A 19,974-nucleotide genomic window follows, 5' to 3' on the forward strand; every position below is an offset into this window, starting at 1 on the left:
ACAACTTGCTGGTCATAGCAAACACTGTTTTTCAACAACCAAAAGGGCAACTCTATACATGAACATCACCAGAAGGTAACACAGAAATCACATTGATTTGTAGGCAAAGGTGGAGAAGCTTACACTCAGTCAAAAGAAGACCTGAAGCTGACTGTAGATCATGAGTTCCTTATTGCAAATTCAGACTTATATTGAAAATCTAACTATATTTACTAGCTATTGCCTTTTATTCCTCCTCTTCCCTTTCATGGATGGACTACTTATAAAGCCCATCTACATACAATCAATATCTCCACCTTCTCTCTCCTCGTTGTCTTCTAAAGCCTCTAGGCGCAGCTAGGTGGCGAAGTGGATAGAGCACCAGCCCTGGAGCCAGGAGACCTGATTTCAAATCCAGTCTCACACTAGCTGTGTGACCTTGGGCAAATCACTTAACCCCAATTGCCTCTTATGGCCCATGGGCCACAGGCTGTGCAGGCCTGCTTTAGAGACTGCAGCATTCCATTATTTCCAGCCATCTACCACCACAAGAAGAATATTTTTGTTAAAAAGAGCTTTTATAAAAAGTAATAAAGCCCATTCCCCTCCTCCTCTTAATTCTGAGCCAAGTTCTTTTTCTATCCATAGCATCTGTCCCATACATAACTACTAACTGAACACCTCTGTGGGTCATTTGTTCAACTTCATATCATAGTCTGGAAAGCAGGCAATCTTCATCCACTTGGATTTTCCCATGTGGATAGTTAGGCTGAACTCTTGAGTAATTAAGGATCTCATTTAGGGAACTATGCAATGCTTTGGGACTTGATGCAATTAATACAACACGATGTACAAACAAGAGCGTCCAGAGGACCTAGGCATCTAATAGTGAAATACTTGCTTCAAGACTCATCTCAAACACCATATTTCAATCCTTCCCCCAACCTCTCCTCCCAAGTAGCTACAGCCTTTCCCCTTTAAGGTTACTTTCCAATTACTCCGTATGTTGTATATATGAATTTATTTGCATGTTGTTTCACTCGCTGGAATGTAAGCTTCTGGAGGGCAGGAACTGGTTTTACTTTACTTTGCATCCCCAGTGCTCATCACAGTTCCAAGCAAACAGACAAGGAAAAAAACCTAATCTGTGATTGCAGTGATATAGGGAACTCTCAAATGAGGAAACTGTCAATATCAAACAAAACTGGCCTCTTCTTGGCAACCTGTAGTGTAGATGCCTAGACTGCCAGGAGCTTAAGTGACTTGCCAAAGGTCAAAGCCAGAATGTCATAGGAAAGACAGACCTATGTACCAGGACCTAGATAAGCATTTAACTTGTTGACAGAATGATCCTTGGCACTTTTTTTCCCTTTCCCATGATTCTGCCACCATCAGTAAAGAAGTGAAAGAGAAGAACAAAAGACTAAGGGGTAGTTTTATATTCGGCTTTCATACATCGTTCAGGTAAAACCTCTCTACCTGTGCAAGGCTGTTGCTCCTTAGAAAGTAGACAGTTGGGGAAAAGACCAGCAAAGTAATACATTCTAGTTCTTTCCTATAGACACTCCAACAAAGTCTGAGGAAGAGTACCACATAGAGTTGTAATCCCACAAAATCCACAGAGAAAAGCGTGGATCATTTTTCAAGCCTAGGTCAGCAAAAAGGGACAGCCAGAGGTCTATGGTGACCAGGGATATGGTCCAGCAAGGAAGGCCTGCACAGAACCATTGCAGCAGGGGGACTGTGCTGGGGCTGATGACTGATGACAAAGAAAAGAAGGTAACTTGTAGCAGTATCAGGGGGAACCTGGAAAACAGGTGGCTACATACAGGGCAAAGAGCAAGGTCCGAGAATCGACATGGACAAGGTCTGAGGCTGTCTATCTCGAAAGGAGCAAGAAGAAGATGCCAGAAACTATACTTCTTTGACCCCAAAGCTAGGTCCCATATCCAGCACAGACTAAGGCTGGAGTCTACAGATATATGTACCAGGTTAAAAAACCATGGTCACAGATTCCGCAGTTCTACAGCTAGCAGGGAGCAAGAACAGGAGTGAACACACAGCTCTGTCATTCTAAATGTACAGAGCAGGGAGGTTATGAATCGTTTTTATAATCATGGCCCCCTTAGGAAGTCTGGTGAAACTCATTAACTCTTCTTAGAATAATGTTTTTAAACATATAAAATACAGACCAGTACAGAAGAAACCAATTATGCTGGGATATACTTATCTAAATAAAATTTTTCTTAAAAGTTCAAGTAAATAAGAATGGTTAAACAAATAAACAAAAGAGATCAATGCTAAAGAGATATTATGGAGCCGGTGGTGACTAAAATGCAAATCCAAAAGAGTAACACTACAACATGCACAAAAAAAGACAGTTTGGCCACAAGATCAACTAGAATATTCCTGGAAAATATAAAGCAAGAGTTCTGAAATAATATTTTAAATAAAACGATAGGTATGGAGATTTGTAGAAGAAACAAGAGAGCAAAGAACAAAATCTGGAAGAAGTATTAACAGATCAATATAGAGAAGTCAAAACTTTACTGAAGTAACAGACTTCATGAAAATTGAAATGAGCCAAACATAAGTTAATTAATATCATGAGGCATCAAGAAATGTAAAAATACAGAAAAATAAATAGGTAAATATACCTCACATTAAAGAATAAATGACGTAGAAAACAAATCAAAGGGAAAAAAATCTAAGAACCACTGAAAAAATCATTGAAAGTCACAACCCAAAAGGAGTTTGGATATCATATTTTAATAAATCATGAAGAAAACTTCCCAGATCTTTTAGAACCAAGAGGACAAGGTGAAAATAGGAAGACTACACCTAGTACTTCCTGAAAGAAATCCCAAAATGAAAACTCCCAGGATCATCAAAACCAAAATCTATAGCTTCCAAATCAATAAAAATAATACTGCAAAAAGGAAGAGTTCGAGTATAAGGGAGTCACAGTTAATACACAAGATTTAGCAGCTACCACTAAAAAGAAACAGAATGTTTGGAATACAGTATTCCAGAAGCAAAACATGTTTGCCTTTTTATTTTTAGTTTTATTGGATTTATTTGTGCAAAAACCTTTTGATATCATGTAATCAAAATGATTTATTTTATCTTCTATGGTCCTTTATCTTTTCTTTAGTCATGAAATGCTACTGTACTCTAAGAAATGATGAAGGGGATGGTTTCCGAAAAATCTAGGAAGACTTGTATGAACTACTGCAAAGTTAATTGAACAAAGCCAGAGGTGCAATTTATGTAGTAATAGCAATATTGTAGAGATAAAAAACTTTGAAAGACTTAGTAATTCTGATCAATACAATGACTAACCACAATCCCAAAAGTCATGCTATCCCTTCCAGAGAGAGAGCTGATGGACTCAGAATGTAGACTGAATCATATTTTCTTCTCTCTCTCTGGATATAGTGAACAAAGAAATCAGCTTTGTGTGATTCTGTGTATATATGTACACATACACATTATATTTTTGTAATGGGTTTTGCTTTTCTTGCTTTCTTAATGGGCGATAAGAGGGGAGGGGCAGAGAAATCAGGACTGAAAATAAAACTGAATTTCAAAAGTTAAAAATGAACAAAGAGGAAAAAAAAGGATTACTACTTTATAATTTACTTTGAAATCTGATGCTGGGCCTCCTTCATTCCCATTGTCTTTCATTATTTCCCTTGAGATTTTTTTTTTGAGAAAATAACCTTTAATATGCATACATACAAATATGCATACATACAAATATACATATGTACATACATACATACACACACATACACATACATATATATGAAAAGTTCTTAATTTCCAAGACACATAAGGAACTCATTCAAATTTATAAAATTAAGAGCCATTCCCCAATTAATAGTCAATAGATTAGGATCTGAAAAGTTCTCCAGAGGAAAAAAGTATAGACTACATATAGCCACATAAGGTTCCATTTCATACCCATATAATTGGCAAAGATAACTTGCCAAAATGACAAATATCCTAGGAACTGTAAGAAGGAAAACAGGTGTTTTTGATTAATACACCAGTGGTTGCCCTACGAATGGATACATTGTAATTATACACAAAAAGTTATCAGACAGTGTATACCCTTTGTTTAACTCTGCTATATCCTTGTAATATCTATATCCAAAAGAAACCAAAAAAGAAAAGGTCCTTTATGTACAAGAAAAATTATAGTTCTTTTTGTGGTGACTAAAACTGTAAACTAAGGAGATTCTAATCAGCTGAGGAATGAGTGAGCAAATTGTTTTATATGAATGCAATGAAATACTAATTGTGCGATAACAAGAGGAAATAAGTGATTTCAAAGAAACATAGAAAGATTTTTAGAAATTGATACTAAGTGAAGGGCATAAAACCAGAAGAATAACTGATACTACTATAAAATCAATGGTATAAAAATGAACAATTTGGAAGACTTGTATAAATTGATAAAGAATGAAATAAGGCAGAAACAGAACAATTTATATAAGGACAATACTGTAAAACAACTTTTAAAAGTTCTCAGAACTCTGATCAACACCATAACCATTCATAACTCTAGAGTACTAAAGATTAAAGCATGATGTTTTACCTCCTGAGAAAGAGGTGATGGAATGAGCATTCAGAAAATGACAACAATTTTTCAAAGACAGTGAGGAAATATGTTTTGCTTGATTATGTATATTTGTTATATGGAATTTTTCTTTTCTTCCCAACGGGGTAGAGGACAGGGGTAGGAAGAGAAAAGAATCTTCTAATTAAAAAATATGAAGTTTAATTTTTAAAAATATGCTTATAACCAAGAATAACTTGCCAAGCAAATTAGAATATAATCCTAAAGGAGAAAAATTAATCTTTATGGAAAAAGAACAGAGAAACAGGAGAGAACCACTTGGAGGAAGGAGAATAGGTAGGGAAGAGAATAAGGGGGAGAAGAGTCAGGAGGGATAAACCATAAGCAAAATAAATTCCAACCTTGAAGGATGGATCATGAAGAGAGGTTTCAAAGGTTGTTATCAAGCCGGAATCACAGTTAGAATGGGCAATTGTATATTTTCCTCCATTTTGTTATCATCCCTTTCCACCTCTTTCCTTCTGTCTTCTGGTATAAAGAAGAAAAGGGTAATGAGAAATGGGCTCAGCACTAGTAATCCTAGCTTGATAACAAGAGAAATTATTTTTTATTTCATTAACAACCAATTATTAAATTAGGATTAAGGGTTTTTCCCTTTATTTCCTCATTTAGGGACCAGCCCCTATAGGCAAGTCAGTCTCTGAAGGACATTTTCTGATAGATTGCCCAAACTCTCCAGGAACACAGTCCTCAATCTTGGGTAGGACCTCAACCCACCAGGAGAGCTTGCTTCCATTTAAAGTGTAAACTGATTCTAATCTAGGTGAATTCTTGCCCTTAGGAAATAAGACCATGTCATTGCTCCCCTCCATTAGGATTTATATTAACTAGGCTCATGAGAAAACCAAGAATGGTCTGGGTATTACTGTGACTGTCCCCCCGCTACCCTTCTAACTGCATTTTCATAGGAGCAAAGATGTAGAGTAACAGGGAGGATCCTGCAAGAGATTATCCAGGACAACCCCCTCATGAGGAAACTGAGACCCCAGAGAGTTTAATTGAGTTTAATTCTCTGCCCCTCCCCTCTTATCGCCCATTAAGAAAGCAAGAAAAACAAAACCCATTACAAAAATATAATGTGTATGTGTACATATATCCACAGAATCACACAAAACTGATTTCTTCATTCACTATATCCAGAGAGAGAGAAGAAAATATGATTCAGTCTACATTCTAAGTCCATCAGGGTACAATACAGCCAGAAGGTACCTGGGATGGGGTTCAGACCCAGATCTTCCTGCCTCCAAATGTAGCACTATACCCACTATACCACACTGAATCTAAAAGTAGTAGAGCATAATGTGAGACATAAAACCACAACTCTAAGATTGAGTCTCATGCTTTTAAAGAGTGAACTAGGTGGCCTTATTTTTTTTATCATCTTTGCCAATCTGAGTGTGACACAGACTCTCACCATTGCTTTATTTTGCATTTCTCATATTACTGTAAGTGTGCAAAACCCTTGGATACAGCAATACCAAAAATATTTATAATACCACTTTTATTTGTAGCAAAGAATTATAAACAAAATAGGAACTATCAACTGGGAAAAGAATAATGAAATTACAGTATATGAATATAATGGAAAAACCACGAAAATGAAATGACAGAAGGGATGGATGCAGAGCAACTGAAGACTTAAAAGAACTACAGTATACAGAACCAGGAAGGCAATGTCTATGACTACAATAATGCAAAGGAAAACCATGAAAGCCTTAAGAGCTCTGGGCAATCAAAATACTGTGACAATGATCAACTGTGAAAGAGTTAGCTACTCTAATCAATACAGTGATCTAAAACAATTCAAATGACTCACAAAGAAAAATGCTATCTATATCCAGCAAGAGAACTGATGAACTGAGTGTAAGATGAAGTACACGTTTTTTCACTTACTTTTCTTGCTTCTTTTTGTTTTTTTTTTTTTGCAACATGGTGAATATGAAATTATGTTTTGCATGACTTCACATGTATATTTGATATCATACTGCTTGCTTTCTCAATCAATGGGTAAGGGAGGGGCTAGAAGGAGGGAGAAAATTGAGAACTCAAAAATATTTTTAAAAAATATTTTATTTTTTCCAATTATATGAAAAAATTTGTTAAATTTTTAAAATATATATTTTTTAAAAAGAACTCTGAGCAATCCAATAAGCAATGATAAAGAAAGCCTTCCATCTCTTAGCAGAGTATCATAAACAAGAGATAAAGAAAAAGGGAACTTTGAGGTGCATCCAATGTACAAATTTGTTTTATTTGAAACACTTTTTTTCCAAAGCCAGAGAAAAAGAATTCAGAAGAAAGAAATTCGTAATGGAACATAAGGAAGCCTGGGAATGTAAGTTTGATCATTATAATTTAATTTGCACTTTTTTAAAAAAAAGCTGTAAGAGAGTCACTATTTCATCCATAATCTTTTTCTATTTCATATATATGTGTGTATATATATATGTATATATATAGATATATAGATATATATATAGAGAGAGAGAGAGTAAGGTTCATGTTTGTTAATTTCATAACAAAAAAAGTTAATTAAAAAAATGAAAGACAGAGTCCATACCCACTACTAAACCCAGTCTCACTGAATTCATGTAGCTTAATAAAAAATTACATGAGGAAATAAAAAGTCTGATTTCTTTTAAAAGTATAATATTTTTAAAAATCTATTATAAGGCTTTCTAGATGATACAAAACAAAACAAAAAAAATCAACAAAAATCAATTTTGACAAAGTAAAAACAGAAGCAGGCTGACCAGCTCCCACAGAACTATTTCACCAAAATGCACAATCCACAATTCAAACATAATAAATAATGATCAAGGAATCCAATGAGAAAATACAGTAAGTGATATCTTCCATTCTAGCACAAAAAAAGTCAGCCAAAACCCCATAAGCTACAGGCAAGAAGGCCTTAAAGGAAAGCTCTGTATCCTGAGGCAACAAGTGCAGTGAGCTTCCCTGGCAAAACTCCAGAATGGTGAGAAAATCTTATGGAAGGGACCATGAAAGACCACGGGTTCAGGTGTGAAGAGGGACCAATAAAATACAAACCCTTCAGATTTGGACAAGCCAGACCCAAGGGCTCTGAAATCCCAAACACTTTGTCATGAGATGCTAGAATGGGCACTAAATATCCAGTGTTCTAAACTTCAAAAATGGGGGAGCACCCCCCCATAGGTTAATGCAATAACCCAAGCAACCCAGAGACCAACCAGGGAAAACTACTGCGTCCTAAAGTACAGCAGAAAGGCTGTTCCTGGCATGGTAAAAAAAGCCACAATTTCAGGAACTAACACTGAAAAGATGAATAAAATAAATAAAACCCCATCCAGTATCAAAAATATTGAAACCCTAACTCCTTAACAGCCGCAAGCAGAGTTTTGTTTTTGTTTTGTTTTGTTGTGGGGGGGAGAAGGCTTTCCATAAAGGACTACATGAACACCAGGAAGAAGGCAAGAGAATTTAAAGAAAAAAAATTAAACAGTTCTTGAAGAAAGAACTGGAAGGAAAATGAGTAGCTGAGAAGAGAAAATACTAAAACTTACCCAAGAAATGGATGCCCTAAAAATTAAAAGAGCCAAAACAGAAATCAATGATTCCATGAAACATCAAGAGACATTTTTTAAAATATGTAACAAAAAGACGGAAGGGAGGGTGGAAGAGAAAAATGAAAAAGAGGAAGAGAGGGAAGGAGGGAGGGAGAGAGGAAGAAAGAAAGAAAGGGAAGGAAGGGAGAGAAGGAAGGACAGAAGAAAGATGTAATATGGTCTATCAAAAATAAGGGAAAAGGAAAATAGTGGAGAGACACTCAAAGATCACTGAAAAATTATGCTAAAAAAAATAAAGCCTGAGGATTAATATAGTTATTAATATATTAATACCGAAAATAAAGTTATGAGGCTTCCAGTTTTAACACTCTAGAAATGTGATCTTTCAGGTAGCTAAATAGTAGCAGCAGTCTACTGGAGCCCCAACTAGGAGCAAGCCTACAGTTGTGTCACTCAGAACCAAAAAGGAGTGAAGAACTTCCAGGATGGTAGTAATCAAACTTCAACCTAGATCAGACCACTATGAATGCACTGAATGTTTACAGGTCCCTGACCTGAGCTGACCATAAGAAAGCTTCACTTACACTAACAAATGTGACAGGAAATAAAAGTCACAATGGCTTTTTGTATTGAAATATCCTTTGAAGAAAAGTATGAAGACAGTAAAATCGAAAAAGTACCTCACCACTGTCCATCCTAAAAAGATCAAACTTAACCCCGGAGTAGACCGTTCGGGGATCACCAAATGTTTGCACTGTACGTCTCTGACCAGCACTGCCAGAGATCCTTGAACACAGCACTCAATCACCACAAGAATAAAGTAGCAACAGAACCCCAGAAAATACAAATCAGGTACAAAAAAGGACCAGATATTCTCTCCAGAATTCATAAAGCCTGGTCCTAACACAGGAATAAGTAAAACAAAAAAAACAAATAAAAAAATAAAAAAAACCCTATCACCATAAAGTGCTATTGTGGTAACAGAGAAGTTCAAAAAACAAACCCGGAAGATGACTCCCAAAAATTCATAAGTAAAGCTTCACAGGAAATCATAGCTTGAACATAAATTCAACTCAAATTTCTAGGAAAAAAAAAAGCAAAATATTTTTTAATGAGCTTAAAATTAAATGGGAGTGTTATATTAAATGGAAAAGAAATGCGACCTTTAAGAGAAAAATAAGAAAATAGCTTAATACAAGAGATTCAAAACCTTAACCAAAAAAAGACTCCCTGAAAATCAGAAAAGACCAAACAGAAGTAACATGAGACAACAAGAAATGGAAAAACAAAGACAAAACACTAAAAAAATAAGAGATAATAAAAGATTATCTCATATGAAAAACAACCAATCTGGAAAACGTCAATGAGAGATAGCTAAAGAATCACCAGACTACCTGAAAGGTATGACCCAAAAAAAGAGCTTGGATATTATTTTTCAAGAAATCAAGGAAAATTAAGCAAAAGATTAAAAACAAACATCTAAACCTCAAAGTAAAATAACAGCCAAAATCCAAAGTTGCTGGGTCAAAGAAAAAATATTACAAGCAGCCAACAGAATTTCTGTACCATGCCACAGTCACGATCACATGACATTTAGCAGCTACCACTAAAGAGTAGTGGAGAATTTGGAATACAATATTTTGAAAGACAAAAGATATATAGGTTTGCAACCAAGAATAACTTACCTAGCAAAGTGTAGCATAATCCTACAGGGGAAAAAATGGACCTTTAATGAAATAGAAGACTTCCCAGCATTCCTGATGAAGAAACCAGAGCTGAGCAGATACTTTGAAATACATACACTGGAGATAAGAGAAAAATAAAAACATAAATAGGAACAAGTAATCAGAAGGGACTAAACAAGGATGAAGTGTTTACATTCTAATAAGGGAAGAGGATACAAATGTCCCACCCTCCCCAGAACCTTAATGTTATCAGGGGTCACTGAGGGAGCTAAACAAAAGAGAGGGCCTACGAGTGGGATTTTCTTTTAAATGATCTTACAAGGAAAAAAGAATGGAAGGGAAAAGGAATACATTTGGGAGGAAAGGGGAAGGAGGAGTAGGGGAACTTATCTGGGTGCATGTATAGAATATACAAAGAAGGAAGAAGGGATACGGGAGCAGGCATCACTTGAATCTTATTTTCATCTAAAACACTCAAAGTAGAGCAGAGCGCACACACAAAATTAGGTGTACAAATTCGTCCAACTCACACTGGGGAAACAGGTGGAAGCGGGAAAGAGATAACAAAAGGGGAGTGAGAGTCAAGGAGGGATTACTTAAAAGCAAAACCAAATCTAAATTCATAATGAGGTGATTCTGGATGATAGGCCAGGAACAGTAAGTGGCAGTACAGAGCAGGTCACCCTGATCTGTCATGAGGATCTGTGACTATGCAGGAAGTGACATCTCTGCTCTCTAGCCCAGATGTTCTGGGTGCTGCTCCTACCTACACTCAACTTTTAGACCCACTGTAACAACAAAGATTTGGCATCACCCACAAGTAACTGATCATTTAGACCCAGGATTCAGTCCTTCTTGGGATTCTCCCAGAGTCACTCCTTCAGGGACCTGTTAAGACTGTTTTGTTTTTTATGCTCCTGTTTTAATTTCTCCTCTTCCCCCAGTAATGCTGCCTGTATCAGACTTCTTGGATATCAGACATGAGTTGGCCAGTAGTAGCCCTAGAGTCATTTAAGCAGGGGAAGATCCAACAGAACAGCACTTCTTAAACTGTGGGTCACAATGAGGGATCATGACAAATTTAGCAACAGTAAAAGGTTTCTGACCAAAAATTAATTCAAAATCAAACATGTAATCAATCCGAGATGTTTCTGGCAACACTTGCCCCCACTGCATCACGCTACTTCACTGTAGCCTTGGTTCTGAACACACAACACGGGCACTTTGCACTGCATATGCCATCGTGCCACACAATGCTAATGAACACTGCCAACACCTCGACTTGGCTATAGTCTAAACATATAGTCTAAAGACTATCGTATGTTACAAATTGCAGTGTTTTTACTGTACATGCAAAACTGTTAAATCAATCTTGGTTTGGGATTAGGACAGAATTTCCAGAAATTTCTGCCATTTTGTACTACGTATTTATGTGAAGCGGCATTCTCAGCACTGATGATTATAAAATCAGAATACTCATCAACTCAACACTGATCAACGTTGAAGGCGATCTGCATCCTGCAATATAAAATATTCTGCCAAGATTTAATTCTTTATGTAAAAATAAACAAGAACATCCATCTCATTAGGATACAAATTTGCTTTTGTCTTTAATAAATGATAAAATTATATGTATACCAAAGAATTGCTTTAAAATAAATTTATGGTTTATTATCAGTAAATGTTTGATCTGTATTCTTATTTTACATACCTACATAACCAGTGCTGAGTAAAAATTTCTCAGGCGAAAAGGGGTAGCAATTGAAAAAAGTTTAAGAAGCCCTGCAACAGAAGACCTTGAAGATCTTAACAATGAAGAGATGAGTGTGGTAGAAGCAATACCTTCAAACCTTCTTCCCATGTAGGTTAGACTAGTTTTTCTTTAAAACATTTTTCTAGAGAATTCCTTGGGTTGGAGGAAACTAAGGGCTCAGACTGTTGACTTCACAGCCTCACAGCCTCACAGCCCCCCCCCCCCCCCCCCCCGAGGACAAAGCAGCCAAGAGGAGATGGAGGGGTAGGTACTCTGATGTTTGGTTGGGGGGCCATACCAAGTAACTCAGGCAAGGGAGATTCAATCAGCTGAATCTGCTCAAGGGGTTCTCAATGCCCATCCTTGGAGGAGCCTTCTCATAACGAAGTACATCTCCTTTTGTTAACTGTTGAATGACCTACAAATGTCTCCTTTTTTTTTTCCAGCATCAACCCTACACAAGCAGGGGAATGACAAGTTAAGTAAAGCTCCAAACAAAAGGACTATACATTTTCTCAGCTACGCAAGACACTTCTACAAAAACTGATCCTATTTACTGGCATAAACATTTCATATCCCAAAAAAAGCTGATCATTAAATATATCTTTGACCGACTACAATGCAATAAAAATTATATATAATAAAGAGTCAGTGAAGAAAGAAGCCAGGGGCTTAAATGGCGCTAAAATTTAAAAGACAAGTCCCTGGCTTACTGCTGAGGTGCAAGTGTGACCCATTTTACTATCAGTCTGCACGTCACTATTATTAAAATGAAATGATCATTTGATATGAATTAAAATTAATGTGACTTGCTCTGGAGAAAACTGTACTCTAGCGTCATTTTTATTCTCCACAATGCTATCCAGCACAGAACAACAGAAAATTTCAGAAAACACAGCAAAATTTTTGGAATGAAGCCAAAGCAGCGCCTAGAGGGGGGGAAATATACATATATATTTGATAATGAATTTTTTAAAAAATAAATGAAACGGGCATACAACTAGAAAAGACAGAAGACAAATTAAAAACCCAATTTAACACCAAAATATAAACTTGTGGAGGGGAAAAAATCAAAAAAGAGATTAACAGAATTGAAAGGAAAAAAACTACTGGATAAATAAAATGGGCAGATATTTTTAAAGAAACTAGTCAAACAAAAAAATCCATTAGGTCATGTACTTTTTTAAAAGAGGAAGACCAAATCAGCAACATCTAGAATGGAAAATAATTCACTACAAATAATGAATAAAAGAAATGATCAAAAATTATTGTTTAATTATATGCCAATACAACTGACATTTATGAAATGGATGAATATTTATAAACATATAAAATGCCCAGATTAACAGAAGAAATGAAGGAAGGAAAGGAGGCAGGAAAGAAATTCAACAAGCCATAAATGAACTCCCAAAGACAAAACGCCTCATGACAAGATGGATATACAAGTAAATTCTGAGGAAAATTAATATAATGCCATATCCTATTAATCTGAAATCCATTTTTTTCCTCTTTGGTCAGATGCCACTTTTTTCAGTTTAGTTCACCAAGAAATTTCTGAAAGTTGTGATCAAGTAATGTGATCACTCCCACATCCTAAATCATCTGCTAGGTTCCTCCTAAGGCGGATCTCCCTTCCAGCATGGGTGAGGTCCTCTCCAGGCCACAAGTCTTCTGTTCTTGCTTTCCTCATCAGGTCTTCAAAGGGGAGGCTGAACAGGGGATCATGATTGAGTTGGTTTTTGTTTTTCTAGCCAAGATTGCTAGCAGTAGCTAGGTCTCAAAAAGCAACCAGTATTCCTTACTAGTTGAGAGAGGCCTTATCAGTCACATCTGAAGGCCAGCCACTTTCCCCAGCTGAAAACTAACCCTATCACCTGAATCCTACTCAGCCAACAATGAAGTAATAGGGAGAAGTTGAGAACTCTTTTGTCTTCATCAAAATGTCTACCTTGCCTTTATCAGAGGAGGTCCAAATGATGTACCATCAGGCCAATGAGACAGAAGAAACATAGATTTAAAGGGCCCTGTCTGCCCTCACTCTGGGTATTTGGCCATCAAGAGAGAGGCCAACCCAATTTATTAGTTACTGCTAGCCTAACTAATAAATTGAGCATGCTTAGGGCACTGGCTTACTGCTGAGATGCCAACGTGACCTGTTTTACTGACAGTATACATGTCACCATTATTAAAATGATATGATCATTTGATATGAATTAAAATAAAAATGAACTTGCCCTACAGTTTTTACTGTAGTTCAGCATCGTTTTCACTTGCCACAGTTCTATCATGCACTCAAAGAATGATTAAGTATAATGTAAATTATTTGGAAAAAATACTATGAAAAGATACTATCAAATTATTTCTGTAAAAGATACGGTTGGGGATGTTGCTTCTGCGTATCACTCATCAGGGTGTGGACAGCAATGTGACAGCACTCCGGACAGCATTAAAATCAGTTTAAACTGGGGTTTGAGGCCAGTGAGAAATAGCTAGTTTTCATTTCCACAAAAGTCACCTGAAAAAATGCAATCTAAAGGTTAAGTGGAAGTTGAAAAAAGGAAGCCATAAATTAGAATAAGAAAACACTATTGGCAGGTGAATGGACTAACCAGCTGAGGTTAGGCATATGTTAACATCAAAAAAAGTGTTCCCAAATAAGAGCAAAAAAGGATGCGGCCCGAGTCCGGAATTGTGGGAAGTGGGAGATATAATTAGGGGCAGAGACTCACATGGGGAAATTGGGCGCTTTGCATAGACCGTAACCTCTATAGTATCCAGCCAATGGGGAAACAGGGGAGGGAAATTCAAATAGGGAATAAAAAAGTGTATATCTATCTGTCTGACACACGAGCCTATTCATAGGACACTAGACCTTGAAAGATCGCTAATAAAGCTTTCCTGGCTTCAACATCGAGTGGTTTCATTTCTTACTGAGCAGGTTTCTCACGTTTCTCTATAATACAAATATGGTCTTGATACATAAACCAGTGAAAGTTAACACCAGGAAAAAATATAAAACAATATCCACGATGATCAATGATGCAAAAATTTTCAATAAAATAGCAGAGACTAAAACAATGTATCACAAATACACTAAGGGCAAAAGCAGAAGTCAATCAGTGGAGCACATTGGACACACAATGCCAGGAAGATGATGACTACTAAAACAAACACATTTAGCCAGACATCGTACCAGGACATGGCATGAAACCTGTGGACAATCTGAAGCCTGCATCCCAGTCGAGGAAACAGGCCTTGAGGACAGCATAAGCTTCTGGTCTGGGCTACACCAGAAGATGGGTCAAAAAGGTCCCGCAATTCCAAATTAGTCTAAGTAAAGGAGTGAAAACGAAGCAGGACCTGGCTCCCAGCAGCAACAGGGGCTACAGCAAAGAGATTGGGACCAAGACCCAACCACCTCATCTGCAGAATCATCTTTCCCTAGTAGAACAGCATCTCACTCCGAAGCTACAGCAGAAAACAAGAAATGTGGGCCTACCCATTCAAGACTTTAGGAAGGGAAGAGATAGAGTCTATCTCTGAACCAAAGACCCAATTCGGGAGCAGGGACTAAAGACAAAAGTAACTAAAGAACACTTCTGATATGAGAAGAAACAGTACAGGTAAAGAAAATCCCAGGATAAAGTCCCAGAAGAAAATAACTACAATAACTACAAGCAGAAGCCCAGAAAGAATGAACTGATCACAAAGATTCCAAGAGCCAATAGAAAGAATGAAAGACCTGAAACAGAGAATAAAATTAGAACATTTGTAAAGAGAATAAACTTAAATAAAACACCACCACCACCACCTTACTCCCAGGGTTGTCTTGAGGATAAAATGAGATAAAATCTGTAACGCACTTTGCAAACCTTAAAGTTCTACATCAACTGTAGCTATTATTAAAAGACATGCAAAAAAATTTACTCAAGTAGGAAGCAAATGGAACAATCAGAGCTCCAAAGGTCAATGAGACAAGAAGAAACATTAAAACAAATTCAAAAGACTGAAAATTAGAGGAACACATGAGGTAACTACCATCAAAAAACAAGTGACTGGAAAAACTGGATGAGAAGAAATTTAAGAGTTATTTGATTCCCTGAAAACCATGACCAAACAAAAAAAGCCTAGATATTTGAAGAAAACATCTTTAAAAAAAATATGCTCGGAATCAAAAACCAAAGTAAATAAACAGAAATAATACTGGTCGGGACAGCTAGGTGGCACAGTGGATAGAGCACCAGCCCTGAAGTCAGGAGGACCTGAGTTCAAATTTGGCCTCAGACCAAACACTTGACACTTGCTAGCTGTGTGACCCTGGGCAAGTCACTTAACCCCACTTGCCTAAAAAGAAAAAAAAAGCTGCAAAAAATAATATTAATAATAATCCTGGTCTATTCAAAGCAACCTCATATTGAATATATGTGGAAATGCCACAGGAAAAATCTAGGGCTATCATATCAAAGAAAAAATACTTCACACAGTCAGAAAGATATTAGATACCAAGGCACCACAACTAGCAATCACATAAGACCATCCAAAAATTGTACTTAAAAAAAGAAAATTACAGAATATTATACCAAAAGTCAAAAGAAAATAAATTACAACTATTAGTAACTTACCCTGAAAAACTGAGTATATAGGGAGGGGCAGCTAGGTGGCACAGTGGATAGAGCACTCACTGGCCCTGGATTCAGGAGGACCTGAGTTCTAATCTGCCCTCAGACACGTAACACTTACTACCTGTGTGACCTTGGGGAAGTCACTTAACCCTATTGCCTAGCCAAAAAAGAAAAGAAAAGAAAAGAAAAGGAAAACTGAGTATATCCTACTAAGATTAAAAAAAAAATAGGACCTTGAACAGAAGATTTTACATTATTGCCAAATTTGATAATTAGGAGAGACCTCTCCTTAGTCATCTATTCCAATCCATAGGCCAACAAATAGGAAAAACCAGGGCTGGGTAGATTTTCTGAAATGCTAACACAGGAGAAAAGAGAAACCAATAAAGGTATTTATACTTGAGCAATCTGAACGAACTAAATAATAATCAAACACATTCTAATGGGAGAGAAAAGACCATTGTCCCTTCAGAATACCAATTTTCAATGGTCAAAGAAGGGAACAAAGACAAAACTAGTACTGGGTGTGGTTTTCCTTTTTTTTTTTTTTTAAAGAAAGGAAAGTGAGAGAAAGACTACACTGGAGGGAGAAAGATGAAGAATGAATGACAAAAAAACATTACTACTTTTCATTATTGGGGTACATGAAAAGAAAAGACAGCAAACATGGAAGTTGAGGTTTGGGGAATATGATGTAAAAATTATAAAAACTGTAAAAAGAGAATGGTTAATGATCTTACTATCTTGATCTGCTTGAGCTTCCTTACTATCCAGAGGAGGCAGAACTGACCTGAGAATGAGAATAAGCTAATCAGGAGGAAAAGTGAGCATCCCTCAAGCTCAACATACCCGAGATTCCCTGCAGTGTTTGTTTGCTGAACCTAGAAACTCCTCCAAAAGTACATGAATGATAATGATTGCAGGACTGTCTTTATACTGATGAGCCCTCACTCAAGAGCCCCAACCCAAGCTGAAAGTAATTTAATCAAGCCTGGGTAGAAAACAGATTCTTTTGTCTAGATGGCCCATATCTGGTGAGGTGGTCTCACAGAAGAGGTATTTCCTCTATTCAGAGATGAAATGATGACGAGCAACTGTGTACTGCAACCCCAAGGGAGCTCAGCTTCAACTGCAGCTCCACATGCATGCTCTGCCTGCTTGAGAGAAATAAATGCACAAATAATGCAATTTTTCGTTTGTCTTTCTTAGAACAAGTTCTGAGGTTGACAATGCACATATCATAAACCACACTTTTATCTGAAGCAGGCAAAGAAAGACTGAACACACTCATGGGGACAGGAAACAGGAAAAGGAGTTTAAAAGAGAGGGTAGATTAAGAGAGAGAAGAGAACTGAAGAGGGAATAACTCAAAGCAAAAGAAACACCAATCACAGAGGATTACTACTGATCAACTAAAGAATGATAGTCTGAGTGTGGGCAGGGCAAAGAAAGTAAGATTAGAGAAACAGAATTATACCATTTCAAATTACAGGTTACTAGTAAGATGCTATTCCCTTTGTTTCCCACCTTTTGTTCCTTGAAATAGGCCATTATAATGGGGTTATGAAGACAGAGGAGAGGGAAAACTGCATGAGAGTATGCCATCCCACCTCTCTGTGGTTTTACTCTAGCCTAGGAGTTTCTTGCTCTTTTTTATGTCATATGCCGCCTTCAGCAGTCTGATAAAGTCCAGAAACCCATTCTAAGAATAATGTTGTTAAATGCATAAAACAAACTACACAGGATCACAAAGAAAATAAGTTATATTGAAATACTGTTTTCAAAATTTTTGAAAAACAGGCCTCGTGTTAAGAAGCCTTACTCTAACCTAACCTTGTTCTAAAAAAAATAGATTTTAATGACACATGATCTGATATTTAATGTTTCCTCTTTCTTTAATGAGTGCTTCTGTACCTTCCAGGTCACATGACCAATATGGTCTCACTAACACTCAAAAATTCCCCAAAAGACCAAAAGAGGAATCATGCGCCACAAGTAAAGCAATTACATCTTGCCTAGGTGTAACTAAAGGCAATTAGGCAGACTCAGGAACACCCAAGTTCAAATACTGCCTCAGACACTTACTAGGTGGGTACCTCAGAGTAAGTCATTTAACCTCTGTCTGCCTCAATTTCTTCAACTGTAAAATGGAGATAATAACACTAATTCACAGAGTTTGTTGAAAGGATCAAATGAGATATTTGTAAAGGATTTAGTATAGTTCCTGGCACATAGGTGCTTATTAATAAATGTTTCCTACTCCTTCCAATCTCCGTAAGAAAAAGCTAATCTAGTAACAGACTTATGAATTTACTGCAAAACATTAGCCTCTATCACATTCATTTGGCACTCTATCACCACCCCCAATCCCCACACAAAGCAGTATGCAGAAGCTGATCCACACTGTACTCAGGAATTTCCATGTTAACAGAGGCCACTGGCAAACCCTGCCCCTGCCCTCATCCCACCCACAGCATCCTATAGCATCAAGTTGCAGACTTCAATTCTGCCTGCCCACTTTCGAAGAAGGAGATAAAGAAAAATTGATAGATAGCATTCAGCCACAAAACTAAAGAACCAAGGGAACTGAAAATGGGTGCCAGCTTGTGGAGTGTGGAGAGATACTGCACTAGGCCTAAGATGGACATCCATCTGAGACCAGTCCTGTTCCCCGAGAGGCCATACCAGACAGAGACTATATAGCTGGTGAAAAGTAAATTCCCCAATGAGGGAGAAGGATGAGACAGTATTGAGATCTAGCTACTAGGAGGTTGCTAGTTAATGGAAACGAATAAGAAATTAAGTGAAAGGAGAATACATGGGGGAAAAGACTAAAACTACCAAAGATGTCAGGAAGACGAAAACTGAGTTAAAAATCTGGAATATAAACAGATAAATCAACAGTAAAATTATTAAAATTAACACGCAAACTGAGTACCAATGATGGGATATGGGACCTGGACCCCCAAAAACACAACCTAGCTCCTGAACTTACCCACATCACCACCTAGATACTCAACAGTTCTTTCAGCTGTCCTTTCATTGTGGCCCTGACCCACCCCGGCCTTTCTTTTCCAATGTCTGTTACCTCCAGGCCACCTCAGGCTACTTCCCACCCCTTAATCCCATCCAGACCACCTCTCTGTCACCTGGGGCCCACCACAAGCTACTTGCCACTCCTAGATTACATCCAGATCTTCCCACAGTCTTTCTGTCAAATTGCTCAGACTCTTAAAATCTGGACCACTTTACCGGCATCACAAATAGCACAGACTCACTAGGAATCTCACCCACCCCAATCAGTGTTTTAATAAACTACTTACTTAGACTGAAAGAAGGCCTGAGTGGTCGAATTCTTTCCAGGTAGACATATGCCCTTTGCCCTTGCATTTTGGGGTTCCCAAGACCCCTAGACCATAACATCAAGATATGTAAAATACTGTAAACTTCTACAAGACAAAGGAAACTGAACTCCTACTAAACAGAGGATCTTTTGGATTCCAAAGAAAACACAGAATCGCAGAAGAATGTTCCAGAATAGTACAAAAGACAAATCAGAAACTTGAGAGAAATTAGAAGGGAATAAATGGCAGAATCTATATCTGCACAGAAGAAATAATTAACAAAAAGACACACTTGAATCCACAGTGATAAGTCTATCCAAAGAAACAAGAAAGAAGCAACTGACTGGGAATACAAACATATAAGTGGAGGGCAAAATGCAGGAAGCGAAAAGGAATAA

The 19,974-nt window shown here is 37.2% G+C and overlaps 1 protein-coding gene across 8 annotated transcripts in view; it reads right to left on the minus strand.

Moving 5' to 3' along the window:
- Nucleotides 1-19,974, minus strand: part of MTA1 (metastasis associated 1) — a 212,526-nt gene that overhangs the window by 159,157 nt on the left and 33,395 nt on the right. The window contains exon 2 of one of the 8 annotated variants that reach the window (XM_078151575.1): nt 9,858-9,974. The exons of the other annotated variants lie outside the window; for them this stretch is intronic. The gene's annotated coding sequence lies outside the window, so the exon portion shown is untranslated. The remainder of the gene's footprint in view (nt 1-9,857; nt 9,975-19,974) is intronic. 8 annotated transcript variants of the gene reach the window in all.

The sequence above is a fragment of the Phascolarctos cinereus genome, unplaced genomic scaffold, assembly GCF_003287225.1.
Source record: "Phascolarctos cinereus isolate Bilbo 61053 unplaced genomic scaffold, phaCin_HiC Scaffold_3;HRSCAF=262, whole genome shotgun sequence".
Lineage (NCBI taxonomy): Eukaryota > Metazoa > Chordata > Mammalia > Diprotodontia > Phascolarctidae > Phascolarctos > Phascolarctos cinereus.